The sequence below is a fragment of the Aulonocara stuartgranti genome (genome assembly GCF_965226115.1).
Source record: "Aulonocara stuartgranti genome assembly, chromosome: 17".
Taxonomy (NCBI): domain Eukaryota; kingdom Metazoa; phylum Chordata; class Actinopteri; order Cichliformes; family Cichlidae; genus Aulonocara; species Aulonocara stuartgranti.
Genome location: NC_138953.1, coordinates 14,030,738 through 14,045,640, shown reverse-complemented (window position 1 = coordinate 14,045,640; position 14,903 = coordinate 14,030,738). Strand labels below are relative to the sequence as shown.

General features: G+C 41.2%; 1 long non-coding RNA gene across 2 annotated transcripts; it reads left to right on the top strand.

Moving 5' to 3' along the window:
• Positions 1-7,632: 7,632 nt before the first annotated feature.
• Positions 7,633-12,595, top strand: LOC309691887. Of its 2 annotated transcripts, XR_014272140.1 has the most exons (3): positions 7,633-9,180; positions 10,820-10,930; positions 11,001-12,595. It is a non-coding gene; the product is annotated as an uncharacterized lncRNA (long non-coding RNA). The 2 variants fall into 2 exon arrangements; XR_014272139.1 differs by lacking the exon at positions 10,820-10,930.
• Positions 12,596-14,903: the final 2,308 nt, after the last annotated feature.

The following is a 14,903-nucleotide window of genomic DNA, read 5'->3' as shown; positions in this document are numbered from 1 at the left end:
GTTGGAGGTGACACAGTTGTTGTGGTGTGTGCTGTCGTTGTAGTTGAAGCAGCTATGGTTGTGGTTGATGCAGCTGTGGTTGTTGCTGGTACCTTAGATGTCGTACTTGCAGCACCTGTTGTCGTTGTTGCTGGTGACACAGTTGTTGTGGTTTGTCCTGTTGCAGTTGTACTTGGTGGTGTAATAGTTGTAAGTGGTGCAGCTGTTGTCGCTGTTGGAGTAACTGTTGTAGTGGTTGGTGCTGCTGCAGTCGTGGTTTGTGCTGCTGTGGTCATGGTTGCAGCACCTGTTATTGTTGGTGGTGACACAGTTGTTGTGGTGTGTGCTGGGGTTGTAGTTGAAGCAACTATTGTTGTGGTTGATGCAGCTGTGGTTGTAGTTGGTGTCTTAGATGTTGTAGTTGCAGCAACTGTTGTCGTCGCTGTTGACACACTTGTTGTGGTTTGTGCTACAACAGTTGTAGTTTGTGTCGTTTTGGTTGTGGTTGGAACAGCTGTTGTTGTTGTTTGAGCAGTAGTTTGAGTGGTTGGAGCACCTGTCGTTGTGGTTGATGTCACGGCAGTTGTACTTGGTGCCTTAGATGTTGTAGTTGCAGGACCTGTTGTTGTTGGTGACACAGTTGTTGTGGCTTGTGCAACTGCAGTTGTGGTAGGAGTAGCTGTTGTTGTTTGAGCAGTTGTTATTGTGGTTGGAGCAACGTTTGATGTGGTTGATGCGACCAACGTTGTTGCTGGTGTCTTAGATGTCGTACTTGCAGCACTTGTTGTCGTTGTTGGTGACACAGTTGTTGTGGTTTGTGCTGCTGCAGTTGTGGTTGGTGCCACTACGGTTGTGGTTGAAACAGCTGTTGTTGTTGTTTGAGCAGTTGTTATAGTGGTTGGAGCACCTGTCGTTGTGGCTGATGTTACGGCAGTTGTAGTTGGTGCCTTAGATGTCGTAGTTGCAGCACCTGTTGTTGTTGGTGACACAGTTTTTGTGGTTTGTGCTGTTGTAGTTGTGCTTGGTGTTGTAATAGTTGTAAGTGGTGCAGCTGTTGTCATTGTCGGACTAACTTTTGTTGTGTTTGGTGCCGCTGAGGACGTGGTTGCAGGACCTGTTGTTGTTGTTGGTGACACAGTTGTTGTGGTTTGTGCTGCTGCAGTTGTGGTTGGTGCCACTGCGGTTGTAGTTTGTGCCTTAGATGTTGTAGTTGCAGCACCTGTTGTCGTTGTTAGTGACACAGTTGTTGTGGTTTGTGCTGCTGCAGTTGTGGTTGGTGCCACTGCGGTTGTGGTTGAAACAGCCTTTGTCGTTGTTTGAGCAGTTGTTATAGTGGTTGGAGCACCTGTCGTTGTGGTTGATGTCACGGCAGTTGTACTTGGTGCCTTAGATGTTGTAGTTGCAGGACCTGTTGTTGTTGATGACACAGTTGTTGTGGTTTGTGCCACTGCAGTTGTGGTAGGAGCAGCTGTTGTTGTTTGAGCAGTTGTTATTGTGGTTGGAGCAACGTTTGATGTGGTTGATGCGACCAACGTTGTTGCTGGTGTCTTAGATGTCGTACTTGCAGCACTTGTTGTCGTTGTTGGTGACACAGTTGTTGTGGTTTGTGCTGCTGCAGTTGTGGTTGGTGCCACTACGGTTGTGGTTGAAACAGCTGTTGTTGTTGTTTGAGCAGTTGTTATAGTGGTTGGAGCACCTGTCGTTGTGGCTGATGTTACGGCAGTTGTAGTTGGTGCCTTAGATGTCGTAGTTGCAGCACCTGTTGTTGTTGGTGACACAGTTTTTGTGGTTTGTGCTGTTGTAGTTGTGCTTGGTGTTGTAATAGTTGTAAGTGGTGCAGCTGTTGTCATTGTCGGACTAACTTTTGTTGTGTTTGGTGCCGCTGAGGACGTGGTTGCAGGACCTGTTGTTGTTGTTGGTGACACAGTTGTTGTGGTTTGTGCTGCTGCAGTTGTGGTTGGTGCCACTGCGGTTGTAGTTTGTGCCTTAGATGTTGTAGTTGCAGCACCTGTTGTCGTTGTTAGTGACACAGTTGTTGTGGTTTGTGCTGCTGCAGTTGTGGTTGGTGCCACTGCGGTTGTGGTTGAAACAGCCTTTGTCGTTGTTTGAGCAGTTGTTATAGTGGTTGGAGCACCTGTCGTTGTGGTTGATGTCACGGCAGTTGTACTTGGTGCCTTAGATGTTGTAGTTGCAGGACCTGTTGTTGTTGATGACACAGTTGTTGTGGTTTGTGCCACTGCAGTTGTGGTAGGAGCAGCTGTTGTTGTTTGAGCAGTTGTTATTGTGGTTGGAGCAACGTTTGATGTGGTTGATGCGACCAACGTTGTTGCTGGTGTCTTAGATGTCGTACTTGCAGCACCTGTTGTTGTTGGTGACACAGTTGTTGTTGTTTGTGCTGTTGCAGTTGTGCTTGGTGTTGTAATAGTTGTAAGTGGTGCAGCTGTTGTCATTGTCGGAGTAAGTGTTGTTGTGGTTGGAGCTGCTGCTGTCGTGGTTGGTGCCGCTGTGGATGTGGTTGCATCAGCTGTTGTTGTTGTTGGTGCCTCAGTTCTTGCTGTGGTCGGTGCTGCAGTTGTTGTGGGTGAAGTACAGGTTGGTCCACTTGTTATGGTACCAACATTCTGCATGAAAGGTAGAAAATGTAGGCCTGAAGCAGCTGCACACAAGTTTGTAGATGCACAGCCATAAGCTGGAAAAGTCTTGGTGCCGTCGTTCACTGCAGGTGAAACAGTTTGAAAAATTACAGATATTTTTATGTTATGATGTCATGATATAGCTTTATTTTTAAAGCATTACTCAAAACATCTTAAAAACCTGTTTGCTGATATACCGTTTCAGTTTTATTTGTAGTTAAATGCCACTTGGCAAGTGATAAGACATGTCAAATGGTAAAAGAACGTATAATTGATAAGAGCAGTTAACTGATTTTTCCATCAACAAGAAATCAAAGTGCTACTCTTGATATTTTCGTGTGTATTTTCTTTCCTTGGTTCTTGTTTTGATGGACATTTATTTAGTTCTTCAGCTGCTGTGTTAAACAAATAATTAGTCATGACAATAACTGTCAGATTAATCCATACTTCCATACTAGAAATATTACAATATTTTTTAAAACAGTTTGGGGATTATTTGCTAACTAATATATCTGTGTTGCAGTTAAATCTGTAAAATTTAATAAAGTGATTAAAGATCAAATGTTGATAGTCATCTTTAAAGATTTAAACTTCAAAATAATCTTTTTTAGAAATACTGATAAAATGCTTTTTATCTGATAAAATGCTTTTTATCAGTATTTCTTCCATTGGCTGTTAAAATAAATTCAACCAACATTCCTTTTATAAAAAGAATGTTCGCTGAAGTTATTTTAGGCAGAAAAAATAATTTTAAGATTATCTTTTTTGAAATAAAATGATGAAGACTCACTCGTTGATTGAAAGCATTGGTCCTCCACTCCTTGACATTGTATTGGAGTGTTGCACAAAGGGTTGGAACAAATGTTACATAGCTGGCCGTTACTTGACTGAGGAGTAGGAGCTGAAACAGAAAAGAACATAATTTCAATTCACAACAGAGAACATTTCAGCAGATATCAGAATTAGAGATGGCACGATACCACTTTTTTATGTCCGATACCGATATCATAAATTTGGATATCTGCCGATACCGATATGAATCCGATATAGTGTTTTTTAATCAACAAAACTGTTTTTTAAATATCTTGCTGCATTTTGTATAAGTTCATACTCAAGTTTAAAACAACAACTACACTAAAGCTATTCTGTTAAACCTGTATCCAAAAAAAATATTTCATAGTTCAGCAATACTGATCAATCTAATAAACTTAAACCTACACCATCCTCCCTATTGTGATATTATTCTGTTATTATATGTTACCTTATATATGTAATCAAAGTAGTTGAATTAGAATACTGCTGTAGATCATATTATACCCTTTAAAATAGAGTGTGTGATCTGTATGTAGTTTAGTTCTCATTATACTTTTGAGTTAACAGAACATATTCACATATTAGTTCATTAGATAAATGTGCATCACTCTGTATCCTTGATCTGCTGGGAATGTGTTACACTGTTTTCTTGACATGCTTAATTGTTGAATCATGAAAAGAAGGTTGTAAGCAGGAGACTCTGTGTCTAAAGACAGGAGAGATAGACAGACCACATTCCACACCCCCACCTTACAGAAAGCAGAGAAACAACTGCCGAGGTCATAACTTAGGCGCTGTAACAGAGAAAAAATGTGATGTTTTGGCTTTTACGACTAGCTGGGGGCCACTAGAGACTATAAAAAGCTGAGCAACCCGTCACCATTTTGAGACATGTGCCTGACCCTCTGGTAGCATCTCTCCCGTCCGGACGTTGTAATGCTCTTATTGTTGAATTGTATGGAAATAAATGATTGTTGATTGAGCATTTATACACCGAGTATTGTCCTTCCTTCAGCCCAAAGATTCAAAGAACTGCGTGTTTTCAACAACTTGGTGCCGTGACCCGGATCTTTGGTGTGCTGAGGAGGTGCAGATTTGACCTTTGGTGAGATCGTGAGGCGAGGTGAACAGAGGACCGGTCCAAAAATAAAAAGGTAAGCACAGCCTGTTGTATTATAAATACCAAATGTGCATATTGGGCTTTCCAAATTAATCTGTTCGCTGAGTCACATGTATTTTCACAGTAAATTTGTCGGTGTCTGGTTTTTGGCGCAAGATACTAACAACATAAGTTGAGGCTGAATTCCAGTGTGTTAAATAAACTGCTTCTACCGAGATACTAATAACATACTACGTTGGTCTAGTTGCAGTAATCTGCTTCTACCGAGATACTAATAACATACTACGTTGGACTAGATGCAGCCACTTTACCTTCCACATTTAATTTTGTCTAATACTGGCTTCTGTAGCAATAATACATTAGAATTTATTCTGAAGACGCGGCCATTAGTTCAGTACATTGAAGTCGAGGTTTGTTTATTTTGTTTATGGTGTCAGTGACGTCCTGGCTTTTGCCGGCTATGAAATAGAAGTTGATTTAAGGACAAGCAGATACTGGCTTCACGGTGCAGTTGGACGCTGGCAACGCGAGAGCGAAACACGTCCGTAGGTTTGGTTTATGATACGGCGTGTTCCGGTGGTGCGGCCGTGAAGTGCAGTAGTGGTTGGTGCTAGTTTTAGTACATTTGATAGAGGTTTTGACGGTGGTTTGTGGCGTCAGTCGAGTATAAAGGGCTGCGGCCATAATACAAAGTAAAAATTTAAGTAAATAGCAACACCTGGTTTATGATGTCAGGTATAACTTCGGGGATGCAAGCATCACTTTTATGATGCGACTTTGCCCCGTGGTGGCGGTCATAATCGCAGAGAAAGGGGTATTTTGGTCTATGGTGCAGTGTGCTTTAAGAAGATCTAATAGTTGAGCTCAGAGGTTTCTGTGTAAAATTCCCGCTGAGGAAAAGTGTTGTGTGTGAGTGTCAAAGCGCGCTCTGGGTGAGAGAGTGTGTGTGAAGCTGCGAGGCGCGCTCTGGGTGCTGTCTTGTGGGTAAAGCGCGCACTGAGTGAGAGTGTGAGTGAGGCGCGCTCTGAGTGTGTTTTTTGTGTGGAGTGTGAAGCGTGAACACAGTGACAGTGACGGTTGATGTGTTTGATTAGGAGGACATTAGAGCAAATACACATTTTAGGATCAAAGGTTGATGCCTAGTGTACCTGTGGAACTTTGCCCTAGGAGTGGCGACCCTCCTGTCCGTGGACGCGTGGCCAGGACCGGCGTTGTCCGGGTGCCGAGGTGGTGACTTGGGGAGGTGAGGGCCCCCGCATAGCTACGGAAATAACACTGGAACGGCCGTGTAATCACGGGTTCACATTTATTTCCGGACTAGAACAAGACACATTTTGCGAACAAACGTTGAGTCTAGATTAGTAAAGAAATATAAAAAGGTTGAATTCCTCGTTTCAGTGGTTGAAATTGTTGTGTGCCTGTCCCCTGACGAGTGTGAAATTAAAATAAAGAGGGAATTTGGAGCCACATGGAGATAGACGGGCATAATTGGGTGTATTACTCTGTGGTGTAATAAAAATAAAAAGGAGAGATAGTAAGAGGTGTGCAGTGGAGAATTATGGAGGAGTACAGAGAGGAATGTGTTGGGAGACTGGCGTACAGTTTACGCTGTCAAGGTAGGCGTGTTGCCTGCTTATCTGTTTAACAGTGATGAAAATGAAATTAAATAAATCTCTTAGTGTGTTAATACAGGAAGCTGCGGACCTGGACCAACTGCCCCCACAAGCACAGCGGCCGAAGCAAAATTATAGGTAATGGGAACCACACCCAGCACGAATCAGCAGCTGTGAAAAAGACAGCAGCGAGGAGAGAATTAGAGGAGAAATTAAGAGAAGTTTTAACACATAAAATTGGGGCCAACGGACTTGTGGAGGTTGGGAAGGCGTCCGGAGCATCACAACAAAAAGGTGAAACAAAAACACACAAGCAGAGAAATCTGAGAGAAAGGCTCCTTTTAAGGTAACGCCTAGTTTGAGAAAAGATAAAATTAACCTGCTTTTATACAAATGCACATACACGCAATGAAGAAACAGCTTACACTCATGAACACGTGAAGATTTTCCAGCAAGGTTAAAGAAAAATTAACATACTTAAATGATGAAGTCTATACATTACTGACAAAGAAACCCTCTGGGTTGCAGGACAACAATTTAACTAAAAAAAAAAAAAAAAAAAGGAACACTGGTCTAACCAACCAGGCAAGACGCAACAAATTTAGTGGTTAAAAGATTCAAATTGTGACATGTTTTCTGTTGATTGATTAATAAAAGTGATTACTGAATGAAAGAAAGTTCCTTTTTTGGGCTTTTAAACATGATCTTAAGAATTTTAATATGTACCTGTGTTGTCCTGTCAACTTGGTGGGTTAGGAGTTGATTATATCGGGAGACAAAAAACAAAAAAAGGGGGAGAGAAGGCTGACACAGGGCCTGGCCCCATTGTCTCCCCTCTGAATAACACAGCCAACACAACATCATTTTCCTGTTCGTTTGTTTTTGTTTTTTGTTTTTTGTTTGTTTTTGTTTTGTTTTGTTTTTGTTTTTTCTATACATATTTAATTACAGGCTGCTTTGCCGGCCCTGAAAGCCGAGGCTGACTGGACTCCTGCTCTCCCCCATACGTGACACTGACCAAATGCTGCAACAGCTGGACCCACAACAACGACCTGAGAATGTCAACAGACCTGCAGGAATGTGATCTCATGCAGCCGAGACGGAGAGCACTAAACCTAAGGCCCGTTTCACTACACGGGGGAAAATTCCCAGACTGCGTCAGCTGACAGAGCTGTGACGAGACGCCCGCCAAGCCCGAATGAAAAGTAAGGCCGAGCGAAAGAATGCTGACCTTGATAACTTTGCATTCACACTGTGCAGGACAGTGATGGACCAACACGGATGATCGGGTGGCGAAAAAGGGCGTGACCGAGACAAGAGGAGTAACTGAGGACAGAAGGCACCTCAGAATGGACAAAAACACAGAAGAAGATGCAGGTTTCACCTGCGGTGAACATCGACACTGGAGAAAGGACTGCCCCAATTGGGGTCAGAACCAGGACGGACTGAATTTTGAGCAGCAGCAGTAGCAGCAATGGTCGCAAACAAACTGAAAAAGGAGGGGGGCAGGACCCCAGGGCATGCTTCAGGCCGTGGTTTACCCAGAACACCAGAACAGGAAAGTGATGAACACACACACACACACACACACACACACACACACACACGTCTCCAAACACACAGATTCAGAATGAAGTGAAATACACACATGAACACGTGCACTCGTTGAGTGAGTGAGAAATGACACACACACACACACACACACACACGGGAATGTTGATTCACTGAGAAGTGATGCACACACATACACATGCACACGCTTGTGCAATAAAGAGTGATCCACACGCACACACACATACACGCTGATGCAATGAAGAATGCTTTGCTTATGCTGATATGCAAAATGCTGCACACAAACATCCCAATGCATAATTTTTATGAGGAGCCATTGATTTCCATTGATTACCATTAAATACTTAGAATGTGTTATATGTCACCCAGAGGGCATTTATGTAGATTTTAGGAATAAGGTCTAAAAAAGTTTGGTTATGAAAACAATGTCTGTGCGTGATGTCTGTTTATGGCTCAAGGCCTTGACTGAATTCTTTGCTGTGCTTCACACAGCCCTGATGAGGAACAGTGGCACAGAGTGAAAATGATGAATTAATAGTGTAAGTTTTAGGTCGGAGTACGGCATTTTCTGTGATTGAGTTTTAATACAAGGAGGAACAAAAGGTGTTACGGCACCTGAGGTTCTCATTCCCACACAATATTGTCCCGGCAGGAAGCAAAATGTTCCTGTGAATTTCTGGTTGATTGTTTAGTTTTGTTTAGCGCTAGCTTGATTTTATCAGTGAGCTTTGGCTTGTGTTCTTTCTCGTAAGCGAGAGAGGGATAGTTTTATGCTTGGACATGTCTGCAACGGGCCCTAGTTTGTGTTATTTTAGTAGTATTTTGTTGGTTATGTCTGTTTTCGTTTTTGTTACAGTGCACTGGAGAAAAAACATCTGAGAGGTGTGATCCACCGGTGGTGATATGTTGATATTTTGTGAGTTCATGATTTAACAATCAGCTCTTTAAACAAGGCCTGAAAGATTGAAATTTAAAGCGCTATAAAATATTATTACTGTAAACAGTTGCAAAGTGTGCTTCTCCATGATTGTAATTGGCTTGGGAGAAATTCACTTATAGGGAACACTGATCTAAAAGGATTGCACCGAGTCAATCCGGCCCAAAAAACAACAAGGAATTGTTTTCCTTTAAAATGATGACGTCATCTTGCTGGTGATGGAGGCTCGAATAGGTTGCGCGGGAGACTCCATTATCAGCAACATCTGGTATGAATGTGTATGGAGGTATGCATGCGAATGGACTGTGATGGACTGACGACTAAAAGCTTTGACTGACTTGATACTGAGACAATGACTGCACCCACTTTAGGATTAGTAAATGCCAATAAACAATTCATAAACAATTCACCCAGCCGACAAGAGAAGGGTGGATGCTTCGCTTTGTTTTGTTTTGTTTTTTCAGGAGCAGGAGGATAAGAGAGACTGGAGGAGGAGACTCTAGCTTCACATAAGTATGAACTGCAGACTTAACACTGTGGTTGCTGATTTTGAGTTACTGATGTTTGCATTAAGAAAACTGTGCTATATTAGCTGTGTTTTGATTAAGGTATCATGTTATATTATTGGGAATGCCAAATGCTACAGTGGAGATAACTATTGATATCACTCATGACTGGAATATGTTATTATTAACCATAGCAGGCCACTGTAAAAAGTCAATTAAATTTTATAGAGGAAAATCGCCAAAATTGAACAATACCTATGAATGACTGGCCACATTCAGAATAGAGATATGCAATAATAAACATTGGTCCACGTGATTTAGGTTCTCACTTGAAATAGTAAGTTATTAAATGTAGAATATAATCGACAGGGACATTTGATAGGATGTGGTACTGAAAAAGAACAAGAGCAAAGTAAATAAAGAAAATATTGTGTTTAGTTTGGATAAATTCAAATTAAAATGTACCATTACACTCAGAGGATCAATATGAAATAAAACATATGCAAAATTTGTAGGAAGTACATGACTGATAACTGTTCTGTCCTGAGCGTTTGTTTCCAGAGCACCCACTTGACCACACCAACAGTTTCTCGCCACCGAGGAGGGGTACTTGCAAAAAGAATAGAATAAAAATCTGAGTTTAACAAAACATTTTAAATGTAAATATCAAGCTTACCTTTCTTTTTCCATGAAATGTGCTTGTGGGCACGCCAGCCATTTTGAAAAGGTGGGCAAAACAATTGGCAAGGCCACACCCCCACACGTGTGATATAATTTTAAAGGTACTGTTGCCCTCTCTAAGAAACATCAGGACTTAGAGGAGTGGCAAGTAGAGTATGCGAGCTACAAGCAAAAACTAAAATGTGTACTACAGTGTGCAAAAATGAAATACTGGGTCATCAGGGGGTCATGAGGGACATTTATAAAACTAAAAGTCCCACTAACCTTAAAGTGCACTTGAAAAGCTCACACAAGAAGGCTAACCTAGCTTACCTAGAAGACCTCATCAGGGGGAGCACACTCCCCCTCCTTGAAGAGCTCACCCACTCAACCCGCATCCCCAGAAAACAGCTAACCCCAGATAAGGCAGCGTGATGTATCCCGAGACAACAGGACTGGGACATCTAAATAAAGGTGTGAAACAATCGCCTTCAAAAGATTATCAATTCACTTGAACCAAAATTAGGACCACTCGGTGCGGCAAGAGTAAATAGTTATTAGTCTCAACACCCAAGGATAACCAGAAGAGCATGACTGATATGATGGAACTGGGATTTTGTTACACTTAATTTTTGCAAAACACAAATAAAACTAAATTGAAACTAAGGATTTTCAGAAAATAAAAACTAGACTAAACTAGCAAGGAATTGGTAAAAACTAATTACAACTGGTAAAAATTGAAAATCTGGAGTCGAAACTAAATAAAAATAACAACTAATGGAAATGGCGAAAAGTTTAAAACCCTGGTGCAGAGATTGGCAAATCTGACCAGGAAACGTTATAAAATGGATTGTCAGGATAGTCAGCGTTAAAGCCACTTTTGACAGTCCATACTAGGATGGCATTGGACATCTTCGGGGCAGAAAAGGGTTGGTGTGACCAAGGTGTAGTTTGGCTTGTTGTATGTACATTTCAAAATGTTACAGCTCTGGATGGACCAGTTACCAGGGCATGGAAGGATGACAGACTTTATTACATGAGGAGAAGGGACATTTTCGGGATCGAAGATCCTCAGGGATGACAAGGCTGGAGCAACGGTACTCGAGAGAAGAATTTCTGATACTTTCTGAGATATGATGTCACTAACCTTCTCTTTTAATTGTCTAGCTCCAATGAATTGACACATGGGAGTGTGTCAAAAAGGGGGAGTTGAGTTTGAACATCAAACAATGGTGATATGAAAATTTCTATGAGTTTATTTTTGTGTTTAATAATTTAGCTATGGTAAAACTTAAGCTTATAATGTGTTAGACTTAGAAAGGGTTCACTAATTTTTGATTTCTTTTACACACACATAGATTATGATTAGAATAGGTCCTGAACATAATATTTTAAACCAAATTTGAATCGTTAGAACAACAATGGATAACAATATTAGATTATCAAGGCTAGGGAGAGAGGTGTTTTGGTTTTCTGTCTCTTGCAGAGAAAGGAACAGACACCAGACGGGGACCCGGAGATGTGAGGACCCTTCACAGCAGGGACAGATGTAGGGACTGCCGAGACAGCAACTGGGGTCAAGTGTCATGACGTTTGGGCTCCTGGAGAAGATGGATCCCACAAACACAGCAATAACCATGAAGGGGTTGGCGAAAACCAGGAACACCAGACCAACGAGGTTCGAGAGGCTCTTGGCAGAAAGGGGGACACGCCGGTGAACCCAAAACACACAGATCCTTGTTTGAAATCGGGACAGAATAATCCCCAGAACTGTGCAATGACTAAAGGGTGGTCTAACCCCGGAGGTCGAAGAAAGAAGCTGAGAATCACCCAACTGGAAGACACTGGTAGCTGCAGCAATAAAAATAAAGGTTAAAAGCTCCTTAGACAGAGGTTCTAGTCTAAGTACATTTGAAAGGTATAAGGGGGCATTAAAATGGGAGTGGAAAACTGGAGCACCAAAATAAAGCTGTGGGAAAATGGGGAGTGATGGGAGTGTCATCTGTAACTGCTGTTATGGTTGTAAATCTAACTTTGCTTGCATCTGAACTGCGTGAACACAGAGGTCATCCCCCATATGGTCCACCCGTTAAAGGGGGACAGAGGGCCTCAGGATCAAGAAAACCTGGACCTTGCAACGCTGAAGTGCTTGTTATTAGTGATCTCTTTAATGAGAGATCAAAAGAGGGTATTGTGATATTATTCTGTTATTATATGTTACCTTATATATGTAATCAAAGTAGTTGAATTAGAATACTGCTGTAGATCATATTATACCCTTTAAAATAGAGTGTGTGATCTGTATGTAGTTTAGTTCTCATTATACTTTTGAGTTAACAGAACATATTCACATATTAGTTCATTAGATAAATGTGCATCACTCTGTATCCTTGATCTGCTGGGAATGTGTTACACTGTTTTCTTGACATGCTTAATTGTTGAATCATGAAAAGAAGGTTGTAAGCAGGAGACTCTGTGTCTAAAGACAGGAGAGATAGACAGACCACATTCCACACCCCCACCTTACAGAAAGCAGAGAAACAACTGCCGAGGTCATAACTTAGGCGCTGTAACAGAGAAAAAATGTGATGTTTTGGCTTTTACGACTAGCTGGGGGCCACTAGAGACTATAAAAAGCTGAGCAACCCGTCACCATTTTGAGACATGTGCCTGACCCTCTGGTAGCATCTCTCCCGTCCGGACGTTGTAATGCTCTTATTGTTGAATTGTATGGAAATAAATGATTGTTGATTGAGCATTTATACACCGAGTATTGTCCTTCCTTCAGCCCAAAGATTCAAAGAACTGCGTGTTTTCAACACTATTCTGGTATTTTAAAGAGTACTTAGCATAAATATTAAGCAACCTAACTAATAGGGTTCCAACTCCCAGCAACAACAAAAATAAATAAATAAAAAATAGGGAACCACCCCTCACGCTCCACCTCATGATGCTTAATCGACGTAATCAACCTTAATTTGATGCAGTGTGGAAAAAAAAATGCACAGAAATCAATTATTTTTCAAGAAATATTAAATAGATTCAACATCTTTCTTCAACAAAATTGCAGACTGCACAGATGGTACCTTCACAAAGGAAAAAGTACTATAGCTTACTAGGGTATATATATATATATATATATATATATATATATATATATTAGACTTAATAGTTACTATATACAGTAATGGACTTCTATTCATTTTGCATCAAATTAAAACTTTGGCTGTCAGATAATTATTTATTAAAAGCTAGACATTTTAAATGAGAATAAGAAAGAAAAGTATGTCTTTGTGCCCCCTTTTCCCTGTTAATGCCCTATCGGCCCCCCTGGCTAAACTTTGCTAGATCCGCCCCTGCACAGTTACCAGCCGTCAGCTACGTAGAAAAAGATCCTGGAGTAGAAAGTAATATTAAATAAATTCTAACAACAGCTTATAGAGCTTAAACGTGCTGCTGTTGTTCAGCCGCTGGTTTCCTCTTTCTGGTGCAAAGTGGGCCAAAAGCAAACTAGAGAGATGTACTCCCGACAGAAAAGCCGATCAGCTGATCGTTAAGCAGTTTCATGATTGAAGTAGCAGCAAGAAGAGGCAGTCGCTCCATATATCGTTTGTTAAGCTTAACGCAGGAATGCTTTACAAACATTCAGAGATGGACTTACACACTTGCTGTACTTCTCTCGGGGATAACTTTGTCGGAGATGAAATGCCGGGTTGCTAGCGAAGCTCCAAATGCTATCCAGACCACCGACAGGTCCCGCATGCCACAGCCGCTCTATCACGTGATGCATACTGCTCCGACGTGCTAACGTTCTGAGGTGAGTTACACCGTGTTGCAAGTTTTGTGAGGTGCTTTCGTGATATTTAATGGATCGGATTACATTTTTTATTTTTCTCCGATATCCGATCCAGTAATTTAGGTCAGTATCGGACCGATACCGATACGTAATATCGGATCGGTCCATCTCTAATCAGAATATTGTTTCTTATCTCTTTCTGTTATTGTGTCTTTAATAAAACACATTGATTTGTGCTTACCAGCCAGAGTTTGTGAGTTGCAGTTATCTGTGTTGCAGCACGTGGCAGATGCAAGAGCACTTTGAACACCCAGGTCGACTGAAAATGTCTGAGAGCCCGTAGCTGGACACAGGGAGGAAGATGCACATGCCTTGTAGATTTCTGTTGTTGTATTTCCAGATGAGGTAGCTGCAAATTCACAGTGTGGTTCATTAATGTTGATGAAAAGTACATATAACCTCACAGTATTTGCAATTTACTGAAGTGTATCACATAATATGAAGAGAAGATTACCTAAAATAGTAGCTGTAACACACATCTTCCCTGAAGAACATGTAATCGGTACTGTGCTTGAACACGTCTGATCTGTGCATGTTTGACACTGAAGGGCTCCAGCTGCAATCAGGAGCGAAACATTGAAAGGACTGAAGTTAAAATGAAACATTACAGGTTTTTGAATACCCCAGTATACTGGCATTATTAAAGTCTTCATCTCTTCTATTTTTTTACACTGTTACAAAGATTGATGAAATGCTGTTAATCTCTGTATCTCTGTATAAATAAATAAAAAATGGATAGGAAACACTAAATTAGAGTTAATTTAAGGTTAATGTATTAAGGATAATTAAACCATGGAGGCCTACTCTAAAAACTGTCACGCATATAACAGACTATGAATCTATATTTAAAATGTTATAATTTTTAGGGCATGTATATCACCACCATGTGGAGCACCTGTTGTCGTGGTTGGTGTAGCTGTGGTTGTGGTTGGAGCAGCTGTTTTTGTGGTTGGTGCTGCAGTTGTTGTGGGCAAAGTACAGACTGGTCCACTTATTATGGTACTGACATTCTGCATGAAAGGTAGGGAACCCAGGCTTGAGGCAGCTGCACACAGGCTTGTAGACGCACAGCCGTGAGCTGGGAAAGTGTTGACACCGTCGTTCACTGCAGATCAAAAATCAGAGTTTGAACAATTTCAGTTATTTTTATGTTATGATGTTATGATATAGCTTCATATTTAAAGCATTACTCAGAACATCTTAAAAATCACTTG